General features: G+C 39.2%; 2 long non-coding RNA genes across 3 annotated transcripts; one reads left to right on the forward strand and one right to left on the reverse strand.

The window, feature by feature from the left end:
- Positions 1-9,053: 9,053 nt before the first annotated feature.
- LOC111946772 (uncharacterized) lies at positions 9,054-13,810 on the reverse strand. Its single transcript, XR_002872523.2, has 4 exons — positions 13,744-13,810; positions 11,114-11,269; positions 9,915-10,195; positions 9,054-9,594 (listed from the first exon to the last, which is right to left on the reverse strand). It is a non-coding gene; the product is annotated as an uncharacterized LOC111946772 (long non-coding RNA).
- A 1,867-nt stretch (positions 13,811-15,677) lies between these two features.
- LOC111946773 (uncharacterized) lies at positions 15,678-18,926 on the forward strand. Of its 2 annotated transcripts, XR_013652691.1 has the most exons (4): positions 15,678-15,867; positions 15,977-16,865; positions 17,785-18,065; positions 18,386-18,926. It is a non-coding gene; the product is annotated as an uncharacterized LOC111946773 (long non-coding RNA). The 2 variants fall into 2 exon arrangements; XR_002872526.2 differs by having other exon boundaries at positions 15,678-16,865.
- The last annotated feature ends 485 nt before the right edge of the window (positions 18,927-19,411 follow it).

Here is a 19,411-nt window from a genome sequence, read left to right on the forward strand (position 1 = left end):
AAACAAGTCCAGTAGTATTTTCAGAACGTAAAACGTCTTTAAATCTCCAGAAATGAGATGATCAGGTAGTTGAATGTAAACGGGCTGCATGCAAACAAAACTGCAGTGTGCAGAAATTTTCATTTTATTTTCTCTTTCCTTTCTTTTAAAGTCAATTTATTTTGATTATGTATGTTTTTAATCTTTGCACAATTATTTATCGTGATTTTAATGCATTTTCCACTTTTGCAAAGCATATTGAATTACTTTGTGTGCGAATTGTGCAATACAAATAAACTTCTCTTGCCTTGTCTAAGTATTCTATGGAATGAGAAGTGAGCCTGTCATGTTCTGCACAGAGTTTTAGACGTTCTTTATACAGATCATGTGTGGGATTTAATGAGTATCTGTTGTCCAAATCATCAATCCATTTCTCTGAATTTCTTTGTTGAGAGACATCTTGTTTCTTTTTAGCTACGTAATAAATCACTTGACTAAGATATGTTATATGTTAAGTTAATCTCCAAGAACAAGGACGTTTGATCAGAGATGAATTTTAGAAAAAAAAAAACATCACTCAATAACAGAGAATTGAATGTCAATTGTCGTCTAGGTAGGGATGCCGCTGGTTTTTCCAATTTTAACACCAATGGTGGGTGATCTTATTTTACAATTGGTTCATGATCGCATCACTGAATATTAGGGGTCAGTTTATTATCTGTTAGAAAATAATAAATTCTGCTGTAGGTCTTATGAGAGTTAGAAAAGAAAGAATATTGTCTGTCTATTGTCTGCGTTTTTTGTGAATGCAAAAAACGCCAGAAGTCTAAGACACCATAGGTGGAGATGAAATACTGAACATAGGAGGCAGCTTTGGATATTGCATACCCTGGTATAAAATCTATCCATCCCTGGATTCAAACACAAGTTTAGGTCTCCATCCATAATGAAAATGTATGAATTTAAACATGACAGTCGTCACAAAATTTAGGAAAAAAGTTTGGATTGTCAATGTTTAGCATACATATTAGCCATATTGACCTTAAGATTATAAAGTAAACCTGTGACTATCACATATCTACCATTGGGATCAGTTAAGACTGAAGAGGGGGTAAAAGAAATAATCTCATTTATTAATATTGCAACTCCCCTGGCCTTCCATCAGAAAAGTCGAATGAAATAGTTGTCCAACCCAACCACCTCTCAAGCGAGTATTGTCTACATTTTTTAGATCCATTTCCTGAAAGAGATGCAGTTAAGCAATTATACTGCCACCTACAGGACAATAGCCACTTTGAAAATTTTCAGTCAGGGTTCAGACCACACCACAGCACAGAAACTGCACTAGTTATAGTCTCTAATGACTTATTATTGGCCTCAGAAAAGAGATTATTTTCTATTCTGGTCCTGTTAGAACTTAGCCCAGCCTTTGACGCCATCGACCAGAGTATTTTACGCCAAAGATTAGAGCATGACATAGGGATCAGAGGATCTGCCCTCCATTGGTTTGTATCCTAATTCGATGGGTACCAGTTTGTTAATGTGAATGGACAGTCTTCTCACTGCACTCGAGTTAGCTACGGAGTCCCACAGGGCTCAGTTTTAGGACCCATCCTGTTTATTACATGCTACCTGTAACCTTTGTGCTATCCTAGGCGCTTTAACATTGGGAGTTGGGTCATCTAGACCCACTAGACCTGAACCTTTTTTCTTCAATGATTTGTGAACCTCACTGGTGTCCATGGATTACATAAAATCTTTCCACCTTTATCCACCTTTGTCATGGTAGGGAGAACACTTCAATGTAAGGGTGGGGTCATCTAAGATAGCACAAGGCTTTGAGAAACATAATGATGATGAAGATTCCTGAGAGTGGAACAGAGAGGCACAATTAGCGAGGCAAAACCAAGGTAAGACACAAGACATGAGAGAGCCATACTAAGCACCGCGGGAGGAACAACGGACTGGCGTTGAAGACAGGTCCTGGATCTCCTTAAGTAGGCGGGGTAATGAAGAGGTGAGTGGAGCCAGCTGGTCGCGTCCAGAGCCGAGCAGGAATGGGAGGGGGAAAGTGACTGACAGAGGCACCATTGACACCCCCACCACAACCACCACCTAACACCACCACTACCAACCAACAAACACAACAGCACCACCTACTCTATCAATATATAAAACTTCCACTCTAAATTTTCTAACTCTTCTAAGCCCTAATTTTTTAAGGGTAACTAAAACATGTTACCCCATGGATATAAGAATATTTCCAAGATATGTTCATGTTACTTTGAAAAGAAATAAAGCATTTGTCCCAAATAGGAAAGAAAACAGTCCTAGTAACAACAAAAGTATACTATTAAAAATGTATAGAAATAAGGGGCTAGAAAGCCAAAAAATGTATACACACTATCTAAATCCAAAAACACACTGGGGGACAGTCATTAACATAGACAACAATATATGTCTGCAAGCCTAAATCAAGATTTGACAGTAGATAAAGTTTCATACTTCAGCCATGTTCAAACTGTTTATTCAGTCTCGCTTGTAACACTTCACAAACTTTTCAGCCTTCAGCGCAGAGCTGAAACTTTGCTGCGTGCCAAAAGGTACTCTTTATTCTGGTGTAGATGGAAGCAAAGGATGACCATCCGCGGTCTGTCCCCGGGCCTGGGACAAAAGATTTGGATGGCTGAGGAACTTCAATTTCTTCTGGTAGACCTACTAAAAGCGCGTTAGACTGCACCTTTATTCCTTCCAAGTCTGTAAGATTAGACTCAAGCTTCTTGTTTTTAGTTTGTAGCGTAGCACAGCTAGTCACTTTAGCCAAACGTTGGTGAAGTGACGCGACGTTGTCCTCCAGTGATGTTAAACATTCGTTGTGGCGCTCCAACTCCTTCTGCAATCCATCGAGCTTTCTATTTAACTTCATCAGAGAAAGAAATTTTCAAATCAGCAAGAAGTGTAGTCCTGTGTTCAGCTAGCAACGCTGCTATGTCTGTTCTGTTAATTGCAGCAGAGGCGCCGTGATCATATGATTCTGCTGTTTTTTCAGTCAGTTTGGCAGTTTCGGGTGGCATTTCTGGTCAGGATAGAAGCAGGGAGATTTCTTTCCATGCTCAAATATTATTAGGCATTATACAAGTCAGTTTGTGGGGTTAAAATGATAAAGGTTGTGGACTCGTAGAAAAAATGCGTCCTAACACTTGCTCGTCAAACCAGAAACCCCTTCAAATGTCTTCTTTGACTGTTTAAATAGCATTTTCAAGCAACATGATAAAAAGGAAATTATTCTACTGGGTGACTAAACTAAAGAAGATGCCCAAACATAATGTCAAAACAATTTAGATGACTCAGATGATCTGTAAGACAACAAAAAGAACAAAATCTTCTCAAACACTTCCAGACTTAATTTTCACAAATAAAGCTGTTCCGATTAAAAAGACGTATAACCTTCATACAGGGCATGCTAAATTTTACAAAAAGCATGCCACAGAATATAAATGTCAGTTAAGGCAGGATCAGGATTTCTTTTATCTCTCAACAAGACAATGTCCTCATTGAAAATTAAATGAAGCAACTAAACTAGAATACATCCATTAGTTTTAAATCTTGTGAACAAACTTGTGATGATTTAATGTCTACTTTTAAAAATATTTTACTGAAATATACAAATATAATGGTATAAAATAACACAAAACAAAAACAAAGGTCATCAGTTACCTCCACCTTCCACATCTCTCTGCTGGAGTCCGCTGGTGGACCTCCGGATTGGGGGTCGCAGGGTCATGAACCCGCTGACGTCGACATGACCCCTTTGATGGTGGAAGGCGAGGCAGCCCATCTAGTCAGGGAGATGGCACCAAACACCAATTGACACGAAAAGGGCCTTTTTGTTCATAGAATGCAAAGTATGGCAAGGCTTTCATAAGAATGTTGTTTCTTTCAATTTCAAGTGCATATCAATACTCTTTTTACCTATAGACAGCATGCTGTTCAGTTAGTGTAGTATTGGCAGGAGACTTTAAATCTAAGTTTCTGCTTAGGAACAACAAATTGCCAACCAAATTGTAGAAATGCTGCGAAGTTTTTGCTTGTTTCTGGTCTACCTATATATGTGATCAACCATTCTTAGTGATGATGTTTCACAAACTTGGGTATAGATATAGATATAGATCTCTCACAGATAATCAGATGTCAGCTGTGCTTCTTCCATTTCTGAATCAAAATGTCAGCTTGGCTTTGAACACGTTAAACTCAAGTCAGGACAAGATTTCTCCCGCTGAACAAGAAAAACGTCAAGTGAGGTGCTTAGATCAGTGTTTTTCAACCAGTGTGCCGCGGCACACTAGTGTGCCGTGGGAGATGGTCAAGTGTGCCGTGGGAAATTGCCCTCATTAACTGATCTAAAAACATTTCCCATCTCCAGGATTTCAGCTCTGTGTTCATCTAAACAGGCCCTGATAAAACACTGAGGAGTTAGGAATATAAAAGATCGTAAAATACTTTTTCTTTGCGTTTATTTTATTTTTATTAAAGACATTTTGATAAGAATGACGTACCACGATTTAGCTGCAGCTATAACTGTGTAAGGAAAAGTCCCGTCCCTTTCACTGTCTCCACCAATCATTCTTGGGGGACTTAATCACATGTCATCAGTCTGACCAATCAGAAGTGGTTAAAGTCTTCACTTCCTTGTCCCGATTTAGCTCGTTAAGTCGCTCAGTTATAACAAAAATACCTGCAAAAGCTCGTCTTTAGCAGTGTAGCTTTCCACAGAATCCGGTATCAGACCGTGGAACAAGTTAACAAAACAATGAAGCTCCGAAAAGCAATCTCCGGCCGTTTTATGCACTACATCTCCCACGATGCATTGGGTTGTGAGAGTGACAGCGCACAAGGAGATCTGTTGTTGAACGTCTTGAAACCAACGAACACACATCAAACTGTTTTTAAATCTTCTAACTTAACTTTTATTGCATCTTTTAGAAAAAAACAGCTGCAGTCTCCAGCTTTTTCTGACACAATTATCTCAAAAGTGCATGTGAGATTGTGGAGGGGCTGTAGATCAATACAGACTGTGAGTTTCTCCTTGTTTTTTTTTGTTTTTTTTGGATGCTGATGTGCCGCGGGATTTTTTTTAAGGTTAAAGTGTGCCGTGGCTCAGAAAAGGTTGAAAAATACTGGCTTAGATAACAAACGTATGCCTACAAATGCACCAGCAGTGAACTGGGACACCTCTTTTCATAGAACTTTGAACAAAAATCACAGTTTGGTGAGAGTCATTACTGTGCGACGGTGCTTGATTTGGACAGAAAATAAAAATATGGCCCAGAAGAAAAACCAAGCAACAAGTAATGGTGATGACATTAAAGCTATACTCCACGAAATTCATGTCAAGCTAGCTCCTTCCATGGATAGTTGAAGAGTTCCGAAGACTCTGAGCTCAAAACGAGCAGCAAGATAATTGGTTAGAGATTCTGGAGAAAAGAGGGACGACATGGAATAACAAGCAAGGATAAATAATGCCATTCTCATTGGATTACAGATCAAACCTTGGGCAAAGCTAAATGCAGCTGGAGCTAGCATTGCAAATGCTAATAGCAATGCTAGCATTCCTAGCGCCTCTTCTGAAACGGGGAGCGATGGAGAGTCTCTGAAACACCAAGTGGAATCATTTCTCACGTCTAAAGGGATTTCCCTGTATCTAAATACCATCTAAGCCTGCTACCCGCTTCCCAGGAGACTGGAGACGGAGAATCCATCGATCATTATCGGGTGTGTAAATCAAAAACAAAAGCTAGCTCTGACGAATCAAAGGAGTAATCTGAAGAGATCTGCTGCTTATATAAACGACCATCTGACCAGAAGAAATGCTAAAATCGCCAAACATGCCAGGCTTCTCAGGAAGCGTAAACAGATTGAAAGCACTTGGGTTAAAGGCTGCAAGATTTACGTCAAACCACTTGGTCCACCGGACCGGTCCAAGGTACTGATTGTTAACACCATGAAGGACTTGGAGAAGTGTTTGGTCACGGACATCTGAACCAACAAATGCAGTAATAAATCAAAGAGTCAAATTTAATTTCAAGAAAGATGACGCCTGGATTCATCCCGGTCTCCAAAAGTCTGAAGTGTCCCTTATTTTTAGCCGAATTCTGACCTGCAGACAACTTGACCTCAACTTTAAGCGCCGCTGATAACAGCCGCAGAAGGATACGAACCTTTATCTAATGTCTGCAGAAATAAAAGTGAAGAGAACTATAAACTCTGTTTAAACACAGTTAAACGACTGTTAATCAGCAGAAGAAGGAATACCAACCTTAGACATTTGACAGAATACGGACCCTTTTTTATTTTATCTCACAGCATTATCTTAGTATACATTTTTTTTAAATAATAATAATAAAAAAACACATTTAATCAGTTATTGAAGATGGTTATAATGATTGATTTCTAATTATATAAATTCACTTGATCTAAGAAGTGTCATAGCGCCTCTGGCAGTCTCTTCTCCCCCTCCCCTCTCTGCTCTGATTATTGGAACCAGCTGTGGACACTGACCTCATCTACTCACCGCCTTCCTAAGGAGATCCAGCCACAGCTTTCATCGCCAGTTCGTTGCCAATTCGTGGTCCTTCACGGTGCTTAGTTTGGTCACCAAGTCTTTTTTTGTTTTCAAGTCTTCATACTACTTACCTTGTTTTGTCGCCTCGCTCTCAGATCCGTTTCCACGAGTCTCCACCTGGATAAATCTTCCCCAGGAGCTGCCGCTGCCACGCCACGCCTCCGCCACGACTCTCGCTTCGTATCATATCCAGCCACGAAGAAACTCCAGCTACGGCAAGACAGCTGTTATTCCTTACAGTCCTCCAAGTGACCATTTCTAAAGACTAATTGACTTTTTCCATCTGGAAAATTAAACCTCTTTTGTTATCACTACTAAGTCTGAGTTTACTTCCAGGTTCCAGCATCTGGGTCTGCTACGTCATACATATCATAACATAAAGTCATGATTTGTTATGTTCATTTTCTGATAGTATTATTTTTTTAATCATAAATATGATTTTTCTAATGAAAATAATCTAAATATATTTTAGCTAATTGATCTGTATGTGGTATGTTATTATACAAAATAGTTATAACTACTTTACATAATTATGAAGTAATTCATCATTGTCATGTGATTAATTGATACTTAAGCACGTAATGACTTGAAATGGTGTTAGTAAGGCATTAATATCAGATGAAAAGTTATGAACCGGATAATGATAAATCATGTAATAAAATGGTTACGGTAGAACAGTGGTATGATTATAGAAGTTCGGATCTTTCCACTCCCTTTCAAGCAATCTTTGATTTAATATCTAATTATTCTAAGTTTGATACGTCTTTCAATGAATGTATGAATACTTTTGAGCATTATTCCATGATTGCTTGAAATAAACCATATCAAAAGCTGCTGGAATCCCAGCCCATATGCCTCTTCAATCGTGCTTGTAAAGAAGAAGGATAGCAGTCTCTGCATGTGTGTGGACTATCGTCAGCCTAACCACAAAAATCAGGAAGGACGCATTCCCTCTTCCCCGCTTTGAAGACATTTTAGACTCAATGGTCGGGGCCCACTGGTTTTCAACCATAGATTTGGCTAGTTGTTAAAACCAGGAGGAAGATAAGGCCAAAACGGCATTTTGCACTTCAGTCTCTTCGAACGGAATCTTATGCCTTTCGGACTCTGCAATGCCCCTCTCACCTTCCAGCGCCTCATGCAACAGATCTTCGTATCAACAGTGCAAATCATTGTTTTTGTACTTGGATGATATTGTGGTGTTTTCATCCACAGTTGATTAGCATTTGGAAAGGCTAGAGGTGGTGCTTGAACGGCTGCAGCAGGACGGGTTGAAGGTTCAGCTGAGTAAATGTCCCTTCTTTCAACGGCCCAGCGCCTCATGCAACAGATCTTCGGGTATCAACAGTGCAAATCATTCTTTTTGTACTTGGATGATATTGTGGTGTTTTCATCAACAGTTGATTAGCATTTGAAAAGGCTAGAGGTGGTGCTTGAATGGTTGCAGCAGGACGGGTTGAAGGTTAAGCTGAGTAAATGTGCCTTCTTTCAACGGCAGGTACGTTACCTGGGGCAAATGATCTAAGAAAAAAAGGGGTGTCCACAGACCCCAGCAAGGTCGAAGCGGTGGCCAACTGGGAACCCCCAACTACCATCTACCAACTGCGGTCATTCTTTGGGTTTGCCAGTTAATATCTGCAGTTTGTGGAGGGCTTTGCCAAGTTGGCTGCCCCATTGCATTGGTTAGTGGCTGAGCTCGAGGGCAAAAAGACCTAGAAAAAGTCAGCCATAGGCTTAATGGAAAGCTGGACGGAGGGTTGTCGGAAAAGTTTTGTCTCTCCCTTTCATTTTGGAGGTAGATGCCAGCTACAGTGGAGCTACCGAGCTGGGTAACACTTTATAATAACTATCCGTTATAGCTAGTTAACAAATCATTAATAAAATCTTAGTTATTGAGCAATAAATGACTTGCTAAATAACTGTTAACAGTTAGTTAAGGATTTATAAATGTATCTTATAGATAGACAGCAGATAACTAACAAGCTTTTAGTTAGTGAGCTATAAATGACTTGTTACCCGTATATTCATGAGTTCTAACTGTACCTTATTAATTAGCCAGATGATGAAGAAACTGTTAATAAATTACTTACTAATGACTTATTAAGAATCAGTTAATACTTTAAACATGTTACTAGGACGTTATTATAAAGTTGCAGCTATTCCTCGTTTCTTCACTATTTGTAAATGAGGATCAATTCCAACTTTATAATAACGTCCAAATAACATTTACAAGCTAATAACTAACGCTTAACTGCTATATTAACTCACACTTTACAGGTCAGTTGTTAATAGTTTAACCATCTGCTAGTGAAGCTTTGTTGAAAAGCAAATGGGTGGGACAATTTCAAGGTACAAAAATATGTAATATTCAAAATATCAGATGCTTTATCTCATCCTTCTTTCACTAATAGCTTTTTCTGTTTACCGTACTTGACCAAAGAAACACCACAAGTTAAGTGTTGAACACTGTTTATTCCTTTTCCACACATACTGAGTCGTCACATGGCAGATCAGCAGAATAAAACGGAATTTTAGAACTTTTTGAGCAGAACAGAAAAAAACAAATGAATCTATAACAAGGATTGCTGTAGAACAATTCGAACTCAATATATTTGGTCAACCGGACCTGAGCAACACTGAACTACTCTGTGACACCATCCCGCAGTGTTTCAATACCTAAGCTTTCCTGGACAGAGGAATCAGTTTTCCCTTCTTCTTTTGATGTTCAACATCCCTCAAAAGGTTTGGATCACTATTTATCACTTCCAGACATTTTTTTGAAAAGTCCTGAAGTCGTTGCTGTGGCGTGTGGGCACCCAGTAACTCCTTATATGTCTTTGGGGCCACCACAGCCAATTCACAGATCGGAGCATTGCTGACAATGGTGTTTCGGTCAACACCGACCTTCTGATATGCCAAACTCAGCTTTCTCCCTTTCTTGTAAGCCTTTAGGACTTTCTTGTATCTCTTGATGACCTCTTGAGGATGACGTGCTGAAACAGATAGAAATTTAAGTACAACAAACATACAATAAGTGAATAAACACAGGGACACAAACACAGATACTATGCGGTTGCAAAAAGGGATGAAGACTACACAAACAAGGCAATTGGAGAGTTCACAATACTATACCCACCAGGACATACATTTAAAACATTTTTTCACACAAAAACAGAAAGAAAGCTAGACAGACATAGAAAAAGACAGATACAGACAAACAGAGACACAGAGAGACAGATGTGATGTCTCCATGCTCGACACCCTGACACACATGAGGGGAGTGGCCTTTTTGCTGTCCTGTCTTTACGCTTACCTCTTCGCCTGCTGTGTTCCCTTTTTGTCTTCTTTTTCTTTCTTTTGTCCTTTTTTTTTTGACTCCGGTGGCGGTGCATCTTTTTGTTCTTGCGTTTTTTCTTCATTTCTGATCTGAAAAAGCAGTTGATGAGGTGCTGGATGAAGAGGAGTTGAATGAAGTGGAGCTGAATGAACTGGAGCTGGATGAACTGGAGCTGGATGAACTGAAGGACGAAGAAAAAGAAGATGCACCAGGAGATGTGTTGGCCGAGGAGGATGAGTCAGTTGTCCCACTGTTATCTGTGTGAACAACATGATAGAAAACACAATTCAATTGTTAATTTGAAATTATTACCTATGATAATACAAGTCCACTCGCATACATTCTTTTAACATTTGCATTTCCCAAGACTTACTATTTAATTAATCAGCATCACTGTGGGTCATCAGTTGAACAGATGTGTTTGCTGTTAATCGATGCTACAAATAGGCTATTATCTTTTAGGAACTAACTGTGCAATAACACACTTGTGTTCCAATAGACCTGGCCAATAAATTAATTTGATCAATTAATTCAAATTTGTAGTTCAAGATTTTCCCATTTTTTTGGGAGAATCTGGCCTCTATTTACCCAGCACTCTGCTTTCTTGGAGTAAATCTGTCCTTGTTTTCTCTGCATGTTTTAGTTAGAGTTTCCAGTTGCATGACATTAAAAATGTCTTCATGCCATTTACAAATTACTTTTAGATCATTTCATTTTCTTAAAAAAGTTGTCATTCTCGTCAGCTGGTCCAGACTACAGTTGATCTTGTGGGCGATGCATGGGGGTCTTTTTAAGTGACATGTTTTGCTGCTGTGCTAAAGGAAACAAAAACAACTTATTTGTGATAGGAAATGAAACACATTATTGATGGTGGCTGGTGAGTCAAAAAATAAAATGTGGTCACTGTGGTGGTGACTTTAAACTTGGAGCATCAAATCACACGCAGCAAAATCCGTTTGATGGTCGTTAGCAGAAGAGGGAGTATGAGGACAACCTAGACAAAGTTTTTTTTTTTTTGGCCATAGCGCCGAGCTCCATGTTTTGATGGGGGCCTTCTCACTGTTAAATATTGGCCTTTCTTTCCCTTAATATATATATTTTACAAAGCACCAAAGTATTATTGCCAGGTGTGCAGTCCTGTTTCAAACAACAAACAAAACTGTGGGCCCACTTACTTTGACCAACTTGTTGGCAGAGGGAGTCTCTCTCCTTAGTCAGGTCACTGATTTTTTTGGTGACTGTGTGCTGCTTCTTCTTCTTGGCCTCACGTCGTTTAAGCTCTTTCTTCTTAAAATGCAGAAATGCTGTTGGAGCTACAGTTTCTTCAGTATCTGAAATGATACCATAAAGAACAAATTCTAATTAGAAAAGCCAGGTTAGGGTAAATGTATAAAATATGACCTTTAAAAATAATGTTTTGATGTTCTGAAGGGTCAATATTATACAAATATCATACAAGAACGGCAGAAGAGCTTAGATAAAATCCACCAATAAGCGAATTAACAAGAAATGGCTAATGAAGAGCAAACCTTCATTAGCCAAATGTTGCTCTTAATTTTACTCCTCCATCGTCAAATTTGGTCATATTTGGCACCTAGTGAGTTTTAAATTTTGGACCCCGCCTGCATACTTTTATCCTTGGAGTGTTTTTCTTGTTTCTAAACTGGACGCTGATGTTTCTTTAGATCCTTTGTCCATTTTTCACAACCTGGTATAGACTTTTCTGTCTGTCAAATACCCAGAGTCATGATGAGTGAGATGATGGAAACAAATTCACTTTGATGCAGACTCGTCTTTTTCTCTGCTTCCACTTTTCATAAAATCCAGTAAACCCAATAAATTACATTAATTTATGGATAAAAACTATTTTTTTATTTAGAAAGCAGCTGTTGGTTTGTTGCGGGATCTGGAGTCATAAGCGGTATCTGAGCTCCTCCCCGGCTCTGTACCTGTTCAGATGTTCACGTCCTCTGCAGCCAAGTTGGTTTGCCCCGCGCGTTAACCCCCCCAACCCCCCCCCCCCCCACACACACACACACACATACGCGCGCGCCGCGCACATGCGTACGGGCTGCTCCAGTGTATTCTTCACAGAGTGCAAATACTGTAATTACAAGTACACACGACAGTAAGGGTGCCCTTGCGCACATTTCATTAACTTGGACGTGGAAATGAGCGGTTTTAGTCTAGAAAAACTGCGGGGGGGGGGGGGGGGGGGTACATTTTTGGGATGCTCGTGCCGTGGCACGAGTCGTGCAGGAAGATTGTGCCCTAGCCAGGGCCGGCCCTGGTCTTCTGGGGGCCCTAAGCGAAATTTAATTTGTGGGCCCTCTAACTGATCAGCAGCACCAAAAAAACACAACTGTTGTTGTAATATAAATGAGAAATCCCTATTAATACATTTGTGAATTATTGTTGCTGCCAAAGAATTGAATACAGTATATTGCCTGCATGTTGGATACACATTTAGTGGTGCACAACAAATTTTAAATGCAAAGAAATAAATATGAATGACAAATGTATATAGATATATAAATATATATTTTTTAATGTAACATTAAGCACTCAACAAATGACATTCACAAAACTCCAACTTTCAAAAACAGCAACTTAACAGAAAATCAAATAACGATAAAACAATCCAACATAAAGAACACAACAGCTCAATGAGGGGATTTTGGAAAATTCAAAGTCTTTATCAGTCTGAAAAGGACCTCTCTGCACCTAATCCATTCTTTCTGGATCATAGACTGTGGTTGGTCATTCAGCTGGACAAATTGGATTTGAGGTTGGTGGAATTGATTCTACATATTTCATGCCAATGCAAGATTTTAAGACACATTCAATGTTGAAAAAGTAAGTCAGACTACCTGACCTGCTATAATAAACAACAGTTTTTTTAATGACATAAACCGGAAAATGCAGAAAGCACTATATGTGTTAGCAAAACAATTAAACAATACGATTATAACATGAGTTAAAACATTTTTCAGCCACCATACCATCATCATTATTTACTTTTCTCTGCTATTAGCCGTTTTGGAAGGTCATGTCCGACCTCATGATCTTGGAAACTTGGATATCAGAATTATTTTCGAGTTTTCCATTGGAAATGACGGGGTTGTTTATGTGCAATCTTCACCTCGGATCGATTAGTATAATTTGACGTAAATTGCGCAGCTGCACCGAAAGGCAGGATAATGTATAAATACGGCCCCAACATCCTCCAAACTTACCTTGTGATTGATGTTGAAGTTCATCTTTTTTCAGCTCCTAATGGTGGATAAAGTATCTTTGGCATGATGTTGTCTTGTCGCTTTAATCAGTGTGATAAAATGTGCTCGTTTTTTTTTTCTTTTTCCCAACTTTATTGAAACAAAAATGCGCTCGTAAATGCACACTGTGTATGGCTCAGATGGAATGATGTTGACCAATCGTTGCAAAGAGGGGCGTGACGCCCTTATTTGGGTTGCCAGATTGGTTCAGGTGTGTTGAAGGGGGGATCACAAAAGTGCAAGTTTCTTTTGCACAACATTCAGAGCGCACGTTGGTACGGAAATTCTATCAAGTGGGTTGCCAGATTTGGGTCTTTCTTTATTTCATTTTTTTCGCCACTTCGGGGCCCTGGTGATGACGGGGGCCCTACGCGGCTGCGTAATTCGCGTATAGGGAGGGCCGGCCATGGCCCTAGCCAGTGGCTTCACTACTATGGTTGAATTGTGTAAAACAAATCAATGACTCCGATGTTTAATCAATCTCAATCAAGCTTCTTTTCATTGAAAGAAAAGATAACACGTTTGCTTACCGACACCGTCATCGTCCATGTGCACATCCGGCTGGTCCACAGTTGAAGTTTCCCTCTCCTTCGAAATTCCCGCTGTTGACTTTTTCCTCTTTTTTCCGACAGTACCTGGATTTATCGCGGTAGTTTGCGCATTCCCGCTGGGGTTGGACATTTTACCAGACCGTGTGTTCATCTCTATGCCTTGAAATCAATTTAAAGAACTTGCTACGTGACTCGTGAGTGAAGGATGGGCGCATCTGTCTAGGTTGTCGCCGGCTGCAACTAATCAAAATGGGCCTACAACGGTGATTGACAAGTTGATAACCAGCCGATATGATGGGGGAGGCCGCATGGCACCGCCCTCAGCCCATGAATACGAATATGATTGGCTTGGTTTATCCTCATCACACCGATTTATTATAGTTTGCAATTCAAACGTAATCTGGCGGGAGTTAGTCACTGAAGCTCAGGAATAGTGTGGCGAGTGCGCGGAAAAACGGAGGATAAGAAAACTAAAATCATGCCTGGTTTAGCCACTGAGCTAAGACAGCTTATCGAAGGAGAAACTAAATCTACAAGGAGACACAAAGTCTTAATCAAATGGCTGCAGAAGAAAATACTTCTAAGAAGACGGATGAGATGCAAAGAATGCAAACACAAGATGAAATTCAGGGAATCAGTCTGTGTGGATAACTATGCATGGTAAGTTTCTTTTTATTGAATAAAATGACAACACACATTGATAATTTGTTAAAGAATTTCTTGTGAAAATTAAATCTATTTATTGTGCTAATAAAAGGGCATCTTAACTCATGTTAAGATTAAGGGTAAACATGCTGACTATTGTCCTTCTTGCCAAATTTTTGAAAATCATAATACATTTTTTTAACTCCTCAATTTATAACCATCTGCCTTCTGCCCCTGAGGTAGTAAAGTTGAATTTCGGGATTCATCAGCTGAGTCATCAGTTGGGCAGCTACTGTCCCGATGACTCAGAGCTTCAGTTTCAATCAGTTTACTGATTTCAACATGGCGGCGCCTGTCTCAGGAACAGTGGTGCACCTCGTTTAGTCCATTGTTTTTACAGTTTATGAGTTAACGTCAGTGTCAATCACAGATCCAAACCATATCTCCCCAGCTCAGCCTACCTTCACCAGGCCCACTCCTTTTTTTTGTTTGTTTTGCATTTTTCAAATCATGGGCTGAGAGTGGAGTCAGCATCCAACTGCCCTGTTGGGTTACCCTTTAATTTCTAGATACACACTACTATAAACTAAACAATGTACATGATTACAATACGCTAAAAGGCTGTGCATATCTGCTATAAAAAATAACAACACCATTGAAATATATTAATGTATATGTTATTGGGGTTCCTTGCACTGAATATTTCTAGTTGGGCTTTATGGCCAAATACACATTACTTTGGGGGGTCCTTGACTTGAAAACAGATTTAAAATCACTGCTTTGGCCACTACCTTGGCCTATGTCATAAGTATTTTTATTTGTATATTTTCAGGATTTGCAAACACCACAGCCACAAAGGAAGGAAACTGAAGAGGTCTGTTAGACACAAATCTATATTCAGCAAATCAAAGGTCTCCCTCTTCAACTGGATGCGGTTTCTCTACAGGTACACTATTGCATTGGTATATTATTTTAGAATGTCTGTCTTTGACATAAAGTGTTTATTTCTATAGAAATACAATATAACTATGCTGCCATAAACAATACTTGGAGACTGTACTTACTAAAATGTTGCTTTTCATCTTATATAGCATCTCTAGTCATGAAGATAAGTGATTGGAGTTATTTCACTTCTGTGATTTATTTTGCTAAAAGTTGTAATTTACACCTTAAATTTTTGGATTTTTTGTCTATCAAACCAAAAAGAAGACAAGAACTGTGGTGTAATAATAATTTGCTCTTTCATTATATTTGCACAAGGCCCTGCGCCTACGTCAAGTGGACATGATAAGTGACGACATTTCTGGGAGCTCAGCAACACTGTCCAAGATGGCTCGAAAGCTGCGAGATGTTTGCACCACTGCAATGGACAGATATCAGCAAGCAAGAGGCCAGTACATCGGGGGGCAGGAGCAGTTTGTCACAGTTGATGAGAGCCACTTTAGACATAAAAGAAAGGCAAGCAGCAATCACTATTATGTAATAATGCAAATATACAAATTATTGAATGACAGATATTTTTTTGGTTTGATGAAGAATAATTCCTAATATTTCATGTTTTCAACAGTATGGACGGGGACGAATGGCTGGTGGGTGGAAGAGGAAGAAGTGGGTGTTTGGGATGCTAGGTGTTGACCGGAGGGGGAGAAGACATGCTAAACCTATTCTTCGCTTGGTCGAGAGAAGAAGAAGGAGAGATCTGGTGCCGCTTATAGCTCACCATGTTAAAGTAGGCTCTACAATAATAAGTGACGAATGGCGGGCTTATCACAATGCTTTACCTGAGCTAGGTTACACTCATTTCACTGTCAATCACAGTGTGTCATATGTCGATGCCCAAACAGGTGCACATACTCAACACATAGAGAGGGCCTGGAGAACAGTTAAGGAAAATGTGTGGAGACTCAGGGGAAATCGTACAGAAGAGTTACTGTTAGACCATCTCAGAGTTATTGAATGGCATGAGTGTTTAGAAACAAGAAAAACACTCCAAGGATAAAAGTATGCAGGCGGGGTCCAAAATTTAAAACTCACTAGGTGCCAAATATGACCAAATTTGACGATGGAGGAGTAAAATTAAGAGCAACATTTGGCTAATGAAGGTTTGCTCTTCATTAGCCATTTCTTGTTAATTCGCTTATTGGTGGATTTTATCTAAGCTCTTCTGCCGTTCTTGTATGATATTTGTATAATATTGACCCTTCAGAACATCAAAACATTATTTTTAAAGGTCATATTTTATACATTTACCCTAACCTGGCTTTTCTAATTAGAATTTGTTCTTTATGGTATCATTTCAGATACTGAGGAAACTGTAGCTCCAACAGCATTTCTGCATTTTAAGAAGAAAGAGCTTAAACGACGTGAGGCCAAGAAGAAGAAGCAGCACACAGTCACCAAAAAAATCAGTGACCTGACTAAGGAGAGAGACTCCCTCTGCCAACAAGTTGGTCAAAGTAAGTGGGCCCACAGTTTTGTTTGTTGTTTGAAACAGGACTGCACACCTGGCAATAATACTTTGGTGCTTTGTAAAATATATATATTAAGGGAAAGAAAGGCCAATATTTAACAGTGAGAAGGCCCCCATCAAAACATGGAGCTCGGCGCTATGGCCAAAAAAAAAAAAAACTTTGTCTAGGTTGTCCTCATACTCCCTCTTCTGCTAACGACCATCAAACGGATTTTGCTGCGTGTGATTTGATGCTCCAAGTTTAAAGTCACCACCACAGTGACCACATTTTATTTTTTGACTCACCAGCCACCATCAATAATGTGTTTCATTTCCTATCACAAATAAGTTGTTTTTGTTTCCTTTAGCACAGCAGCAAAACATGTCACTTAAAAAGACCCCCATGCATCGCCCACAAGATCAACTGTAGTCTGGACCAGCTGACGAGAATGACAACTTTTTTAAGAAAATGAAATGATCTAAAAGTAATTTGTAAATGGCATGAAGACATTTTTAATGTCATGCAACTGGAAACTCTAACTAAAACATGCAGAGAAAACAAGGACAGATTTACTCCAAGAAAGCAGAGTGCTGGGTAAATAGAGGCCAGATTCTCCCAAAAAAATGGGAAAATCTTGAACTACAAATTTGAATTAATTGATCAAATTAATTTATTGGCCAGGTCTATTGGAACACAAGTGTGTTATTGCACAGTTAGTTCCTAAAAGATAATAGCCTATTTGTAGCATCGATTAACAGCAAACACATCTGTTCAACTGATGACCCACAGTGATGCTGATTAATTAAATAGTAAGTCTTGGGAAATGCAAATGTTAAAAGAATGTATGCGAGTGGACTTGTATTATCATAGGTAATAATTTCAAATTAACAATTGAATTGTGTTTTCTATCATGTTGTTCACACAGATAACAGTGGGACAACTGACTCATCCTCCTCGGCCAACACATCTCCTGGTGCATCTTCTTTTTCTTCGTCCTTCAGTTCATCCAGCTCCAGTTCATCCAGCTCCAGTTCATTCAGCTCCACTTCATTCAACTCCTCTTCATCCAGCACCTCATCAACTGCTTTTTCAGATCAGAAATGAAGAAAAAACGCAAGAACAAAAAGATGCACCGCCACCGGAGTCAAAAAAAAAAGGACAAAAGAAAGAAAAAGAAGACAAAAAGGGAACACAGCAGGCGAAGAGGTAAGCGTAAAGACAGGACAGCAAAAAGGCCACTCCCCTCATGTGTGTCAGGGTGTCGAGCATGGAGACATCACATCTGTCTCTTTGTGTCTCTGTTTGTCTGTATCTGTCTTTTTCTATGTCTGTCTAGCTTTCTTTCTGTTTTTGTGTGAAAAAATGTTTTAAATGTATGTCCTGGTGGGTATAGTATTGTGAACTCTCCAATTGCCTTGTTTGTGTAGTCTTCATCCCTTTTTGCAACCGCATAGTATCTGTGTTTGTGTCCCTGTGTTTATTCACTTATTGTATGTTTGTTGTACTTAAATTTCTATCTGTTTCAGCACGTCATCCTCAAGAGGTCATCAAGAGATACAAGAAAGTCCTAAAGGCTTACAAGAAAGGGAGAAAGCTGAGTTTGGCATATCAGAAGGTCGGTGTTGACCGAAACACCATTGTCAGCAATGCTCCGATCTGTGAATTGGCTGTGGTGGCCCCAAAGACATATAAGGAGTTACTGGGTGCCCACACGCCACAGCAACGACTTCAGGACTTTTCAAAAAAATGTCTGGAAGTGATAAATAGTGATCCAAACCTTTTGAGGGATGTTGAACATCAAAAGAAGAAGGGAAAACTGATTCCTCTGTCCAGGAAAGCTTAGGTATTGAAACACTGCGGGATGGTGTCACAGAGTAGTTCAGTGTTGCTCAGGTCCGGTTGACCAAATATATTGAGTTCGAATTGTTCTACAGCAATCCTTGTTATAGATTCATTTGTTTTTTTCTGTTCTGCTCAAAAAGTTCTAAAATTCCGTTTTATTCTGCTGATCTGCCATGTGACGACTCAGTATGTGTGGAAAAGGAATAAACAGTGTTCAACACTTAACTTGTGGTGTTTCTTTGGTCAAGTACGGTAAACAGAAAAAGCTATTAGTGAAAGAAGGATGAGATAAAGCATCTGATATTTTGAATATTACATATTTTTGTACCTTGAAATTGTCCCACCCATTTGCTTTTCAACAAAGCTTCACTAGCAGATGGTTAAACTATTAACAACTGACCTGTAAAGTGTGAGTTAATATAGCAGTTAAGCGTTAGTTATTAGCTTGTAAATGTTATTTGGACGTTATTATAAAGTTGGAATTGATCCTCATTTACAAATAGTGAAGAAACGAGGAATAGCTGCAACTTTATAATAACGTCCTAGTAACATGTTTAAAGTATTAACTGATTCTTAATAAGTCATTAGTAAGTAATTTATTAACAGTTTCTTCATCATCTGGCTAATTAATAAGGTACAGTTAGAACTCATGAATATACGGGTAACAAGTCATTTATAGCTCACTAACTAAAAGCTTGTTAGTTATCTGC

Source organism: Oryzias latipes, chromosome 21, assembly GCF_053564925.1.
Source record: "Oryzias latipes strain Hd-rR chromosome 21, Olatipes_Hd-rR_3.1".
Taxonomy (NCBI): Eukaryota; Metazoa; Chordata; class Actinopteri; order Beloniformes; family Adrianichthyidae; genus Oryzias; species Oryzias latipes.